This window comes from Hipposideros armiger, unplaced genomic scaffold (genome assembly GCF_001890085.2).
Source record: "Hipposideros armiger isolate ML-2016 unplaced genomic scaffold, ASM189008v1 scaffold_441, whole genome shotgun sequence".
Classification (NCBI taxonomy): Eukaryota; Metazoa; Chordata; class Mammalia; order Chiroptera; family Hipposideridae; genus Hipposideros; species Hipposideros armiger.
The window spans coordinates 627954-643125 of NW_017731791.1; positions in this window are offsets into that span (position 1 = coordinate 627954).

The window sequence follows — 15172 nt, forward strand, 5'->3', positions numbered from 1 at the left end:
AAAAAAAAAAAAAAAAGGGGAAATCTCCGGGCTCTCCTTTTCCACCAGTCTGGTCTCCTCTTAACACTGGTGTTCGGCTACCAAGCACCAAACTCACACAAGTTTCCCCGAAAACGAACCGCTGTAACGGCCGGGAGGAAAAAAAATGTCGGGGGAAAGAGTGGAGGTCGGTGTTCTCTAAATGCAAAACATCAGAGAGGAATGTGAAAAGAGCTTTACTTTCCCTGCGAAATCTCCATTGTTGCTTGGCAAACAATGGGGGCCCGGGCGACTGTGGGGCTGTGAGAATGAATAGGCGATCCGCGGGATGTGTGCGGGTCAGTGCTTGGGGTCCCGGGCCTAAAGCCCCTTTCTCAGCTTGCCACAATAAACCAGTGCAAGGTTCAGTCTTTACTGGGTCACCGGCCATCCTCTATTATTCAACACTTCACAACAAAAAACACTTATTAATCAGCGCTGACCAGAGGCCCCTTTTGAAACAAGAGAAGAGGAGAGAGAGGGAGAGAGGGAGAGAGAGAGAAAGAGAGAGAGAGAAGGGTGAAAAGAATACTGAGAAGCCCTGAACAGATCTTTCTAAAGCCAGAGCAACCGTAGGGTACTTTCCTTCAGTGGCCAAAGTTTATTTGACACAACAAAGTTTCTAATCAGGCCACGCAGACGTGGATTTCTCATTTGCCTTACTCCCTGTCTCTTCCTCTGAAGATTTTGGAGACTTTGTTGCGAGGAAGGATGGCTTTAGGTCAAATTGCTAAGGCCTGATCTTAAAGATCTAATTGCTTATTGGAAGAGAGAAGCCTGTTTCCCAGCTGGGCCTCCACTCAGGAGATGGCTCAAGGAAGACCGTCCAGCTCTGCTCTGGGCACCCTGCTGATGGATGAGGTGTCAGGCCAGTAGTCATGTGAGGACTGGTTTCCAAATGGTATGAGCAGTAGTCGAATGTGGTACTTGTTGGTGATACTGAATGCAATCTGTAGATTTTCTATTTCATGATGTTTTCGTCTTGGATATGTTAAACGACTAAAACTTGCTTGCTCGGATCAAAAGGAACTGATTATTCCTATGCTTAGACAAGAATTTAAGGGAAAGAATGTGCCGAATAGTTTTAGAGAAGAAAATGGTTCAAAATGTTTCATACCACTAAAATCAATGGGCCAATCTTGGCTCAGCTTTGATATTTTTTTGCAGAGTTTATTTGATGTTTGTAACCTAATTGTATTTCTTTCATTTATCTGGGTACATGATAACTATGAGCACATGCTCAGACATATATGGACACTCACATACATCAAAGTGAAGTGCTCCATACGTCAGCTGCATGGATGAATTTAATCCATTTGGAATTTAGCTCTACATTTTTGATGGCGAAATTTTGTCGCTTTTTGATTTGGGGTTGGAAGCCAATATTTCTTGGTTGTTCTGTCTGTTTTACATTACTCAGGTTGTAATTTAACCAAGTGAGCAAAGCTCTTTTGTAATGGCTGATGTGTACAAGTGAACGGAGGCAGCAGATATTGAATCTTGGTTGTCAAAGGACATAAAACAATTATTTTCCAAAGAAATAGAAGTGAGTGTCAAAGCAGTATTCTTTTAAGGTTAAAATTTCGTTTGTGTGCACTTTTGGATTCCTGGGTAACATAACTAAGCATTTGACTTGTTATGATTCAAAGAAGCCTTTAAACCCAGAAAATGTATGTATAGGGGGCTGTGAGTTCAGCAAATTAAGCTGTAGAACTAGATGGCTTGGTAATGAAAGCAAGAAGGCAGAATTACTTGGTAGTAAACTACACCAGTATTTACCAGAGTTTATGTACTAAATGCAAAAATGGGTTGCATGGTTTGGTCTCTGGAAGTGTTTTACTTAAGCTGCCTACTATTTGAGATTGGCTTTTTTTATGTAGAAAATATTGTGTTACTCAGATTTTGCAGAGCTCAACGGTTCTTGCAATGGAGTAATCAACTGTTATCTGAATTATTTAAAGCCTGGGATTAAAGGCCTTGGAGTTGAACGCTGACAAGCTCTCACATGTAGGCAGGGGAAAGTTAAGTATTCTTTTCTTTCTGTGTATACTTTGAAAATAATTTGGTCAAGTGTGGTGAATTATTTTTAAAATTTATGCATAGGAAAAATGAATAATTCTCTTACAAATTGTTTTCCAAATGAGCAAATAAGACTATTCAGAAAAAGAGCAGGAATCTGTTTAATACATAACAACGTGTCACCTAAAATGCACTGTTTTTCTAAAGGATTATTCTTTAAAACACGTTTTTGCTATAGAAGCCTCCGCTGTTTCAGAAAATTGTTCAGGTTGTGGACACACAGAATATAGTCATTCAACAAATTCATTTGTAGAACATGGCAACTTTATGTCATATTCTTCCTTTTAGTATTTTGGTTAACTTCCTAATTTGCTTAAAGGAAACAATATGCCATTGTGTGTATATTTTTACTTGTAAACTGAAGTTATGTAGTAAATGGAACTAATCATTCACAGAGTATCTTCTAAGTGAATTCTATTGAATAAGCAAATAGTCGAGAAAGGCTTTAATCATAATATATAATACATTGAATGTGTATATATATCATCACACAGCACATCATTTTAACACATATTTACAGACTCCAAACACTTTTCTTTCTTTCTTTCATTTTTTTCCCCTAAGAAATTAAGTAAATAGCATTGTAATGACATTCCCTTAAACATACCAGTGAATTTGTATGGAAATTGGAATAGCTTCCACATTTGTCAAAGGAGAAAAGAATAATACGTAAACATTATATTCAGCAAACAATAGAGAAATGTTATTTGTTGATATTACTTACCATGGAAGCAATACTTATTAAATTTGGTATATCTTTATGAAATCATTGTTATTCCAAAGTACATTTATTCAGTACTACATGCACACTGTTGTATTTTTTTAAATAAAATACATCTGTAACAAAAACCTAAAAATTAATAGATTTAGCAAATCACAGAAATTACTTAGTAGGTATCTAAGTCATCTATATCCTGGAAAAATTTTTTTACCTTAAAAAATCCATCTGGACATTAAAAAAATGGCACAGTTAACTAAATCTCAACCACAAAAGGAAACAAATATCTTGATAGAACTTGTGCATCTTTATCCAAATGAAGGCTAAATAGCAGACTATAGCTATAAAATTAAAAGCATACACAATCTGGTGAGTTTATTTTGAAACACATTTCATTTTTTGCATTTGTTTTTCTTCCTGACATGCCTATAATTCAGACATTTTTTCCATCTTGACAGAATTTGTCAAATTCAGTTCAAATTTATATCAACATGATCTGACAAAGTATAGTATTGATAGGTTACCGTGAAGTATATATGTAAAGTCTACCAAATGTTGCTCTAATACATGCTGCTTTTTCTTTTATCTAAAAATAAATCAATGTGGTTTTTCATGATAGGGAGAAGGTAAAAAGGAACCGATAGAAATTGGACTTGCCCTCTATGATTTGCCCTGTTGCCCAAGAATTCTGTCTGGTTAGTGTAGATCTGAGACTTCCGTGGAGGGACTCAACCTAGTGCTTATTTATTTATAAACTTCCACCTCAGTCGAGATTCTAAGTTATATTTAGGAAACCAGAACCTCACACAGTATGTGTTTATTTGATTCTTCAATTTAAATACCTCATGAGTACACCAAAAGTAATTTTTAATGGAAAATTTTCATTAGGCTTACATGCATTCCCTCGAAGCATCCCTGATATATTTCTACATATACCATGACGTCTCATTTTTTTGGAAACAAAGGAAAATCAAGCTCCTGAATGAAACTTTATCCCCCAAATTTTGTCCATAGGTATTCTTAGTTTAATATTTCCATCAAGTAATTGCATTTTGATACCGTAAAGTCCATTTTGGCTTACAGAACAATTTTTCTCCCAGAAAACTATCTGCTTATATAACCATCTGTGACAAAGCAGAGTATTCCAGAGAATTTCACAAAAGGCTCCAAAGGTGTGTGTGTGTAAACTAGTTAAATTTCAATGCTTTGTGGATGTTTATTATAAGTTTAAAAGGAATTATTCAGCACTCCCTTTATGGTAATTTTTTAATAGTGAAAGCTAAGTTTTAGAAATGCCTGCAAAATAAAATATATAAAATGAAACACTTCTGTATTTGGATGCTTTGCCTTGGCAATCGAAGACTGAATCCATAAAATTGACAAGGCATTTCTTTGAATGGAGGAGGAGATTTAGAAATGCTACAGGAAGCTAGCTGTGTTGAGGTTATGGCAAAGAACTAAGGTGTTTTGTTTTGTTTTTGTGTTGTTATGGAATAGAATGTAGCTCAATGTCCTTGAACTCCTGTAGTTCCCCTTATATGTTTTTTTTTTCCTTTGCTTTTGTGGGAATACTAATGGGGGTAAGGGTGTTGGAGGGAAGGAGGCGAGGGCAGTAGAGTCTATAGATCAAATAGAGTTTGGGTGATGATGCTAATGGTACTGAACCAGCCTCCCTGCACCAGGAAAGGCTCTATTTTTCAAGCTTTTCTTTCTCTGTCATTCTCCTGTTGCTCCACTCAAAGTGTCTAAGAGATCCCAATGAAAATTAAGCTGTGGTACAAATCATTTGTTCTGTACCTGACGACAGAGGTATCAAGAGGCAGGAGAATGACTCAGGTCTCACTCACATCAGGACTAGCCCTTTGGAATTCATGCTAATCTGCAGCAATCTAATGTTATGTTTTATGTATGTGCATGATGTTTTATTTCCCAGTAGTTACATGTACATTGCATGGATACCATATTTAAAATTAAAACCTTAAAGTTGAGAACATTTATTGAACATGTTTTGTAAGAAAAAAGCATTAGAGGGGAAAAGGTCTTAGCTATAGGGAAGGAAAAAATACATAACCATGAAAATATATAATTATACTGCATTGCAATTAGCTTTAATCAAACTTCAGTTTTTTGAAGACCACAGTTAACTGAAGTTTATGAATATCATGAGAGTTTTTCTAGATACTCCAGCTTCTTATGAAAGGCAACTTTTATAAAACCAGCCAGCTGAAATCTCACTCTACCTCAACTGCTTTTTATCCCAAGATGCTTCTGTGATCTCCTGAGGCCTAGAGATAAACAGGTTTGTTTGTACTACACATCACCACAGAGCCTAGCCAGGACAAGTCATTCTGGGGCCACCTGGGAGGAGCGGAGATTGGGGCTGTGGGGATGGATCAGAAAGGCTGCTAAGCTTGACAGGACAGGTTCCCTGAGCTTTTGTGAAGCACCTTGCTGTCAGGAGCAGAGCCATAGTTTCTTCAAAGTGGTAGGGTAATACCAATTTCATGCTTTGGTGTGGACCTGGGTTTGCTAAGATTAATACTACTGATTTCTACAACTTTAAAGAAAGTGAACTTTGTGAGTAAGCTTTCCTTTGCACTTTTTTTTTTACCTCCTCTTCTTTCTCTCCTTCTCCATCTCTTCCTTCCTCTTTCCTTCCCTTCCTCTCATCTCAGACTATAGTGACACTTGAATAAGCCTGTGGGCAGATGCATACTGTGTTATTGGTGTATTTGCTTTGTTAGTTATGCTTTAAAACTGGTCAGGTAAGGGCTGAAATGAAGTGTCTTCACTCGTGTTTCTTTTTTCTATTTCTTTCTTCTGAATGTTCCACTCTTCCAAAAGCTAAATGTCTTAGACTAGCTTACTTGCTGAGCACAAGCCTCACCCTGGAGTCTGGAGGTCTGGCCAGAGACATGGAGAAGACTAAATTGCACATGTTGTTTTCCTCTAGGGTGGGGCTTAAGGTGGCCTGAAGTTTAGTAATCTGGGCACATCTCTGAAAATGCCTCAGCACAATTTTAAACCTTTAGGCATTCTCATCATTTTAGAAGTTCTTGTGGATCGGAAAAGAAAGGGAATGAGTTGCCCTTTATGGATAATTCTATTTTGATCATGTTCCCATCCCCTTCTGGAGTATGTGTGTATGTGTGTGTGTGGAGAGAGAGAGAGAGAGAGAGAGAGAGAGAGAGAGAGAGAGATGACAGATTATGGCAGGGATAGTTGTTGAAATATGAGAATGGCCTTAGCTTAAAGTTGGAATGCAGAGGTATATAAACATGGTTATCAAGGACTTTTTAGAACAACAAAATAAGTCAAACAAACTAGGACAAATAATTGTGTAGTTTTATATCACTAGTTTGGAAAGGTGCTTCTAGAGATGGGTCAAGAGATAGAATGTCAACCATAATTTAATAAATAAATAAATAAATATATATATATATATATATAGTCACATGATGTGGAGTATAGCATAGGGAATAGAGCCAATAGAATTGTAACAGCTTTATACCACGTCAGAAGAATAGTAGATTGGGAGAGGGGCATTATCACTTTCTGAGAGGGGTAAATGTCTAACTATTACATTGTTTTGTACACCTGAAAAAAATCAGTGAATAAAAACACAGTCCTCATGGCGGAAAAAAAAAAGAAAGAAAAAAGATAGAGGTTAAGGGGACTCAAAAATCCGAATTGCCTGGGAGATGGTAGAGTTATTGGGGTGTAGGAGAGAAGTCGTCTGTTGTCCTCTGACCTTGAAGTTAGATTGAGGGAAGGTGGGGAGAAAAGAGAAGTGAAATTTGGTCGGGTTTACTCTATGTCAAATGTTCTAGCAGGCCCTTTCACAGCACATTATTTCATATATTCTCACCGGAACCCTTGAAGGTAAGGATTTGTTTTCCTTCATTTTAGAGATGAGTAAACCGAAGCTTTGGAGGGTTATATAACCTGAATGGGGCCATCCAGAGAACACCTTTTGGAAGCCAGATGAGAATTCAAATAAGCTTGTCTGTAGAATCTGTATTCTTTTTCCTAAACCAGAAAAAATCCCACAGGATTTATTTTCCCCATAATCATTTATGACAAAAGTAAGTGCTTAATCACCATGTATCTTCCAGACTCATCTTTCTCTATATTCTCCTCACTGTGGTTATATCATACTCAGTCATAGGGGCAAGTGTCTTATGCTTTCCATCATCTCTAGCCCAAAGCTCTGTTCTTTGGCTCACACTGTCCAGTCTGCCCACAATGCCTTTACCAGGATGTTGCCTTGGGTTGCCTTTTATTCACATGGGTGTGTGAACTGATGGGCTTGGGGCCAAACCTATTTATATACAGGTATATGCATGAATTGGTATTTTATGTTGCATTCAACGGTGAAGCAGAGAAATTGGTCAAAAGCAGTAGTGATGTTGCTTTTCAGAAATTTAATTTTGGGATGTGATGATTGTTTTTCCTCCTTTTCTCAGTTCTTTAACATTTATTTTAAGAAAGCTTTTTTTTTTGTTTTTTTTGCTATCCAATTTCACATCTTTATGCACAATCTAGTCATTTAAATCATGTGTCTGAAACTTCGAGGGCTTGAGCTAGGCTCTTTATTGAGGTTAGGTATCATTTGGTAGCAGAATTAACTCAAGTTCTCAATTCACTAAGTTGCACTTATGAAATGTTTGGTATTTAGTGCTTAATTCTTTAAGAAAGGAAAAACAAGAGTATGTTACTAATATGTCTATATGGCATGGAATTTTCTAGAATTTGGTATACTTTTAGTATACTGAATATAATTTTCAGCTTCAGTTTTCTTATCATGAGAGTAATAATCCTGATTATAATGGGAACTGTAAAATTTTATTAATATTGGTAAACACCTTGAGAATGATAAATAATATCATGTACAAAAATAAAAATGTTAAGTTAGAAAAGATTTGAAGTTAAATTAATGCTTCCATTTTCTTATAGTTTCTTGTTGAAACATCAATTTTCTTCCAAGATTCTTATGTTAAAATCTTTATATCACCATTACTCATATACAAAGACTATTTCTGAAAAAAATAAAGACCTTAATGTAAGTAATCTAAGAATTCTTTTCATTGAGCTAAAAATTCAGAGGAAATATAGGTTATGAAAGAGTAGTACTTTTAAAATTAAAGTATTTTAGTGATAAAAATGATTTAGTAAATGAAGATGGAAATATGAAAGACAGAACACTAAAATTTAATATAGTGGTTTTGGGATAGGAATTAACCATTGGAGATTACACCAAGTATTTGTTTCAAATATACATATACCCTTGGAAGTTATGATATTGAGTATAAATTACTGTTTGTAGTACTGCTCAAAATCAAGGATTGCGGGTTACTATGGAGAACATATGAAAAGAAACAATAAGCGTACATACTCATTTGAATTCTTTCAGAATAGTGCTGTAATGTCAGTGGGAAAATATTAGTCCAATACTTATTAAATCCTGAGTTTTATTTGGAATCAAATCAAAGGTGAACTGGTATAGCTCTTTGACTTTGATTTAATTTCTTCATCCTCCAAATGGAGATAAAATTGCTTACTTGCAAAAGAGATAGTAAACAATTAATAAATGGGTTTGGACATTGTTAATAAGTTCCCTTTTCTTAATTCAGTTTTCAAGGCTACAAACTCAGACATGCTAAAGATGCAGACGTTCTGTGTTTATATGTAATGCACCTCAATATTTGGGTTGTTCAGTTGTGTACCTAGCAGATTCAAAACACAGATGAGTTTCTTGGAGGGCTTCATGCTGGTTTTAAGCTAACCAAATTATGGTTGAACTTTTGGTAAAAAGCACTGAATTCTACTGATTTCACCTATGAGGCTTAAGGATTGTATATGTTTTCGTGAATGTATGCGTGCGCACGCACATATGTATGCAGTTTCTTTTGCCCTGTAGAAATATAGAAAAATATATTTGGGGAAATAAACATATATGCCAAATCACAACAAATCTAAATGAGTGCTTATCTCTAGTTTCTAGCACGTATGCAGTATCTGATGGCATGGCAGCCTCTGCCTGAGAATTAGCAGGCATGGGTTTAAATGAGGCTGGCTGTAACTGACCTGCTTTACCTAAGTTTAAGCAATTGTTTTAGGTTTGCAGGAATTAACTTATCATAATAGTATCATCTGTAGGGAAATAAATTAGACCTTGTAATAGCCTTCTAGAGTGAATGGGTTTCGCATGTATGAGATGTCACAGGAAAGGCACTGGCGAAGGAGACAGGAGCCCCCACTTCTAAGGCCTGGCTCCACCTCTAACCAAGTGGATGAGGCGAGGAGCAGTGCCAGTTTTCTCAACTATAAAATGAATGCACCGGGTCAACATCATGCTCCCCTAATCCTGCAACCCAAATCTTTTGATTCCTATGCTAATACTGTTCCCGTTGTTTTATACTATCTTTCCAAAAGTGTTTCCGTGGTCCAGGAATCAACTCCAGCCAAACTATGTGGCAGGGAGTATTGCCTGCAGAGAGCTGTGCACATATTCAATAAATACATGTTGCTTGAAATACTTGATGATTAATTAACCATCTAGAGAAAGCCTGTGATCAATGTTGATGACTAAGCCTTAATGGCAAAATAGTTAAAATTTATTGACTTCCTCTAATGTGCCAGGCACTTTATTTGCAGTTTGCATATGATATCTCATTTAAGCAATCATCCAGGAAACACATCTAAATCTTCCTGGAGAGTTTTGACATTATGGTATTATTGGCTTTTCTTCTTAGGAAAAGTCTTTTTTTGCTGGACTTGTTTGGAACCTTCTTCATGATGTCATCTGAAGAAATTCAATAAAGGCAAATGGATTTGCATTGGAAGAAAGCAAGGCTAAATACCCACAGAAAACTCAAACTAAGGCATTGAATGTATAAACTGCGTCTTGAAAGCTCTAGCCAACATCATGTTCAAGCCAGAATCTTTCTCATCTATGGTTCTTCCCTTCTCTGAATATTTAACTAGGAAAGAAGTGGGGTGTTAATAAATTCTACCATGTAAATATCTCAGGAATCCATTTTCTCCTCTTTATTCACGGGATAATTGTTTCGGTTCAGACATGCATCATCTTTCTTGAGGATTGTTATGATAGCCTCTCATTGTTCTCCCGATTCTTACCGTTTTCTAATCGGTTGTGTTTTCTTGCTGTCAGATAGTTTCCTAACACTAACACTGATCACGTTTAAAATCCTTCAACAACTCCTCTTGACATTCTACATGGGACAATGGCCCTTTGCCATCTCTGTCGCAGGAGGAGAAAACTGCCTCATCCTCTGGTTTCTGTGTACTTTGATATACAAGGTCTGACAATTAAGTTCATGAACTTGTTGCAATGATGTTGCTAACCTTTTTTGATATCCGAGGGGTTATTCATGATGAATTTGTACCAACTAGACAAAAAGTTAACCAAGTTTACTATTTGGAAGTGCTGAAAAGGCTGCGTGAAAAAGTTAGATGACTTGAACTTTTCGCCAACAATTCATGGCTCTTGCATCACGACAATGCACCAGCTCACACAGCACTGTCTGTGAGGGAGTTTTTAGCCAGGAAACAAATAACTGTATTGGAACACCCTCCCTACTCACCTGATCTGGCCTCCAATGACTTCTTTCTTTACCCAAAGGTAAAGAAAATATTGAAAGGAAGACATTTTGATGCCATTCAGGACCTCAAGAGTAATACGATGACAGCTCTGATGGCTATTCCAGAAAAAGAGTTCCAAAATTGCTTTGAAGGGTGGACTAGGTGCTGGCATTAGTGCACAGCTTCCAAAGGGGAGTACTTCGAATGTGGCCACAGTGATATTCAGCAGTGAGGTATGTGGCACTTTGTCTAGGATGAGTTCGCGAGCTTAATTGTCCCCTTGTATTCTCCTTTTAGCATGTATATTTTATGAATGTCTCTCCTATTGGTTTGTGAGCTTTGTTTCTATAATTAAACATCTTTGAATCATATCAGTGATTGGCACCCTGTTAATAATAACCCTGTTAGGTATAAAGAATTGGGGGGAGCCTGATCTATTTTCTGTGTTCAGCTAAGGAGATATAAAGACTTCCTTTTCTTTCCGTGACTGTCACCTTGACCACCAACAAAAGGCTAGATAGGATTTTGATTTTTAAGCTTTCATTTCTTGTGGTTCACAAATATTTTTCTCTGAGGTAGGACCAGTGCTATACTGTTAAGCCAGTTATGGAGTTCTGTCTCACCGGGAATTCCAGCATCTCTGGGCTTCGTGCCTTTGTTGATCTTTGAGCCAGTGCACTTCTTTTTCTAGCTGCTATATCTAGAGCAGGATATAGGTAACCAGATTGATGCAAACAATTTGGGATCTCAAAGCATAAGCAGGAGAGTCAGAAAGAGATAGTTCGTAAAGTTGGTTCCATCGTCTGTTAGTTGTGTGAGCTTAAGTGAATTTCTTAGCTACTCTGAACCTTAATTTCCTTTTCTGTACAATGGAGATAATTCTTAGGTTATAGAGCTGTTTCTGATCATTCAGTGTTATGACGCATGGAAAGCACCTAATGTAGTGCCTGACATAAAGTAGATTCTCATAATAGTAGCCATTATTATTATTATTGTTATTATTATTAGCATTTAATGCTCTGTTGGAGTAGGGAGTAGCATCACAGTTCATTCAAATTGCTTTTCTAATCCATTATCGTGTTTGATTCTCATGAAAAGCTCAACCCTATAATTCTGATCCATGAAAGCAACCCTGTTTTGCCAAGAGACAGGCCCAGAGATAAGTATTTCAGGATTAATTCTTGAAGGCTTGATTCTCCTCTCTGATAGGAAGAACTAAAGTCTCAGGGCCAAGGTTACCTTGAGAGTCAAAGCTGAATTTCTAGTTCCAAAAGGACATGTTTCCAGGGCCGAGCCTAGGATGGTGCAAGAGGACTGCAGGGAGCAAAGCAAGAGAAAACATCCTTAGAATGCTTTAATGAAGATGAGTGGAGAAGGGAGCAATGGCGCCTCCCTAGAGGCCCTAAAGAAGCTTCTCATATCCGTAAAACCTGGAACTCTGGGACCTAGGCTCGCCATGCTCCAGCAAATGAAGCTAATGGCTAGGGTATTCAGGAGCCTTTGATACTTAGAAGAGCTAGCCAAAGGCCTTCTTGCATCAAGGCTATTCATTTAACTTTCTTACCAAATTCCCTTACCTTGCCATACTTCCTGACATCCCATGAAGCAGGGACTTGTCGTTGTTAATAAGCCTCTTTTCATACACAGATGTGCAAGAGGCATCTCAAATTTAATATGTCCAAAACAGAGCTCTTGATTTTCTTCCCCCTCCGAAACCTACCCTCTACCAAATCCTCCTGATTTCCCCTCTCTGTAAATGACACACCCATTTGCCGGAAAAACTTCAGAAGTCATCCTGAATTCCTTTCTTTCTCACCCCCTGTCCATCCATCAGCAAACTCTATCAGTTCTATCTTCAAAGTATTTCCTAAGTCTGATCACGTTCCTCTAACTGTATCACTATTATCCTACACTGAGCCACTATCATTTCTCTTTTGGTCTGCTGCAATAGATTTCAAACTGGTCTCCTTATGTCTACCTCTGACTTGCCTACTCTCCAACCACAGCCCATCCTCCAAGGAGCTGCCAGAGTGAGCTATTAAAATATAAATCAAATTGCAGAGCTCCACTGCTCAAAACCACACAAAGCTTTCTATCACAGAATAAAATCCAGAGCCCTTGCAATAACCCACAAGGCCCTATAGGATCTACCTACCACCTGCTCTTCTAGTTTCTTTCTTTTTTCTCCCCACTTATTCCTTTTCAGCCATTCTGGCCCTCTTATTCATGAACCTTGTATATTATTAAACTAATGGAGTTTCCCTCTTAATTCAATTCTATTAAGTTTAGAGCTAAATGTATAGTTTATCTCTAGTAAGACTATAACAATGCACATTCTTTTTAAATTACTAATCTCATTTCTGGCTCAGCCTTACTCTTTTGCTATTATTTTCTATTTCTTTAACCTTTATTAATTAAAAATTAAGTATAACTCTTACTGTCTTTCTTATTATAAAATCAATATACATGTTTATGATAGAAAAATCAGAAAATACAATTAAAAAAACAATATTCTTGAAAATACAATAAAAAAGCAGAACAGTATTCTTACCACATTACCTACCATTCCAATCCTCTCATGATTCTTATTGAATCTATTATAAAGCTCAAGCACCTTGACATGAGTTAAAAATCCTGGCTTCTGCTTACCTCCAGCCTCATCTCTCAACCCTCTCTCTTCTCTTAGCTACGTTCTGTTCATTTTTTAGGTTTCAGTGGAAATGTTAGGAGGCTTTTTAGGTATCTCACTGGTGAGCCCTCTGACATCACTGAATTCTAGCACTCTATTGTAATATGTTGTTATTGCCCCCATTGGAGGATGAAGGCAGTGTCTCTCTTATACTTCATTGTATCCACAGCTTTAGCTTAGTATTTGGCCCATAGGAAGGTCTTAACGAATATTGATGACTGAGTGAATAAATCAGTGGATGAGAAGCTCTCACTGGGGGAGGGTTTTTGAAGGTTTTTGAAAGTATCTGTCCAGGGTTTACTTTGTACAATAAATATATTATGGGAGGTGGGCATAAAGTAGGTGTAAATTATAGAACACTTTAGGAGATAGTATTGTTGGAATCCTTTCTCTTGGCGTACACCCAACAAGACTCAAGATTGCCAAAGCCCTTCCTTGAACAGGGAATCTCCTCGGTCACCTTGCCCTTAGTGCTATTCATGGGAACTATTGAATTTGAGTGCTTGAACATGGCAGAATCAAATAAAAAGTTGGAGAACCAGAACATGACCTTTGTCATTATTCTAATTTTATTGACTTGCAGTATTCATTTTATTGATTTATAAAATCAATGGTGTTTTCTTTGTGTCTATAGCTGGTTCGCAAGCACTGTGAGCTTGCAGCAAATTTGTGGCTATATTTTCAGTTGCAGTCTCTCATCACAATGGTGGAGATTCGGCTCAAAAGTAATCTGTTTCTGAATGAACAAAATGGCTTTCATTTGGCCCTGCCATATTTACGGAGCAGTCAAATCTTTGCCCTGGGCGGAAGTGGTGGTGACGGCGCTATTTCCAGAGACACAGCAATGTATAGGGATGGGAAATATGGATACTTCTGGTAAATAGTTCATTCTAGACTTCCTGATTTTTTATAAAATGGTCCAAATTATCTCTTTTATATGCAGATGATTTATATGAAAATGAGAAAGAAAGCAGATTGAATTTAGACTGATAACTTACAGGGTTTTACATTTGGGGGTCTCTATGATGAAACTGATTTTGAATGTCATTTTTTCCAGTTGGACTTCCTGTGGACACAAATTGAGTATCCCTATCCAATAAGTAGATGTTTGCTTTCTTCTTTTTTTATTACAAATAATTACTATTTGGTGAGTGCCTATCATGTGTCATATAATTTTCTTAAACAACAATCTTCAAACAGCATTGTAGTTGGGTGTTTTTACTCCCAAATTACTGACGAGTAGATGAAGGTGCATAGATGGTAAATAACTTAACCAAGCTCACAGAGCTTCTCAGATTTCTTTGACTCCAAAGTCCCTGCTCCTACTATGATAAGGATCTTACAGTGTCTATAGATTCTGCTCTATAACCAGAAGCAAAAAGGTCTTTTCCTCCAATGACCATAGGGGGAAGAAACAAAGGCAAAAATACTGAAATCTGATCTAGTGATGGTTAGCAGAAATTCAGGTAGACTAGGCTAAGGCCAAGGCCTAACTGGCTGGTCTTCCAACAACAACAGTGACAACATTTAGCCTCTTGGGAAATTTGCTGACCAAAGGGCACACTCCCAGATAAACAGGCTATACAATCTCTGTCCTGGTCTCAACAAGATCACCTTGTGAGGGGAGATGGAGGAGGAAGGGAAAGAGACAAATGTAAGCAGACAAATCACAGGGAGTACAGAGAATTGTATAATATGTACATATACCCAGAAGACGCTTTGAAAGTATAGAAGCAGTCAGGACTATTTCTGTGTGATTAGGAACACACAGAAACTATTATGTAAAGTCCTAAGTGTTTTAGTATTATGAACAAAGTGCTGTATACTAGCACAATAACAGAAGAATTAATTCTTCTTGGCTTTAAGGAAAACTTCATTTAACAGGAGATATTTGAGAGATCTTGAAGGATGAGATTTTCTCCAGGCAGGGAATGAAATTAACTACCAAGAACAAAAAGAAGGGCTCTGTTCCCTTGTTCCTTCACAGAAAGATTCTAGGGATACAACTCTAATCTATTCAATCAGCCAGAAAGAGGCTCTCAAACCAAAGATTTAGCCACATC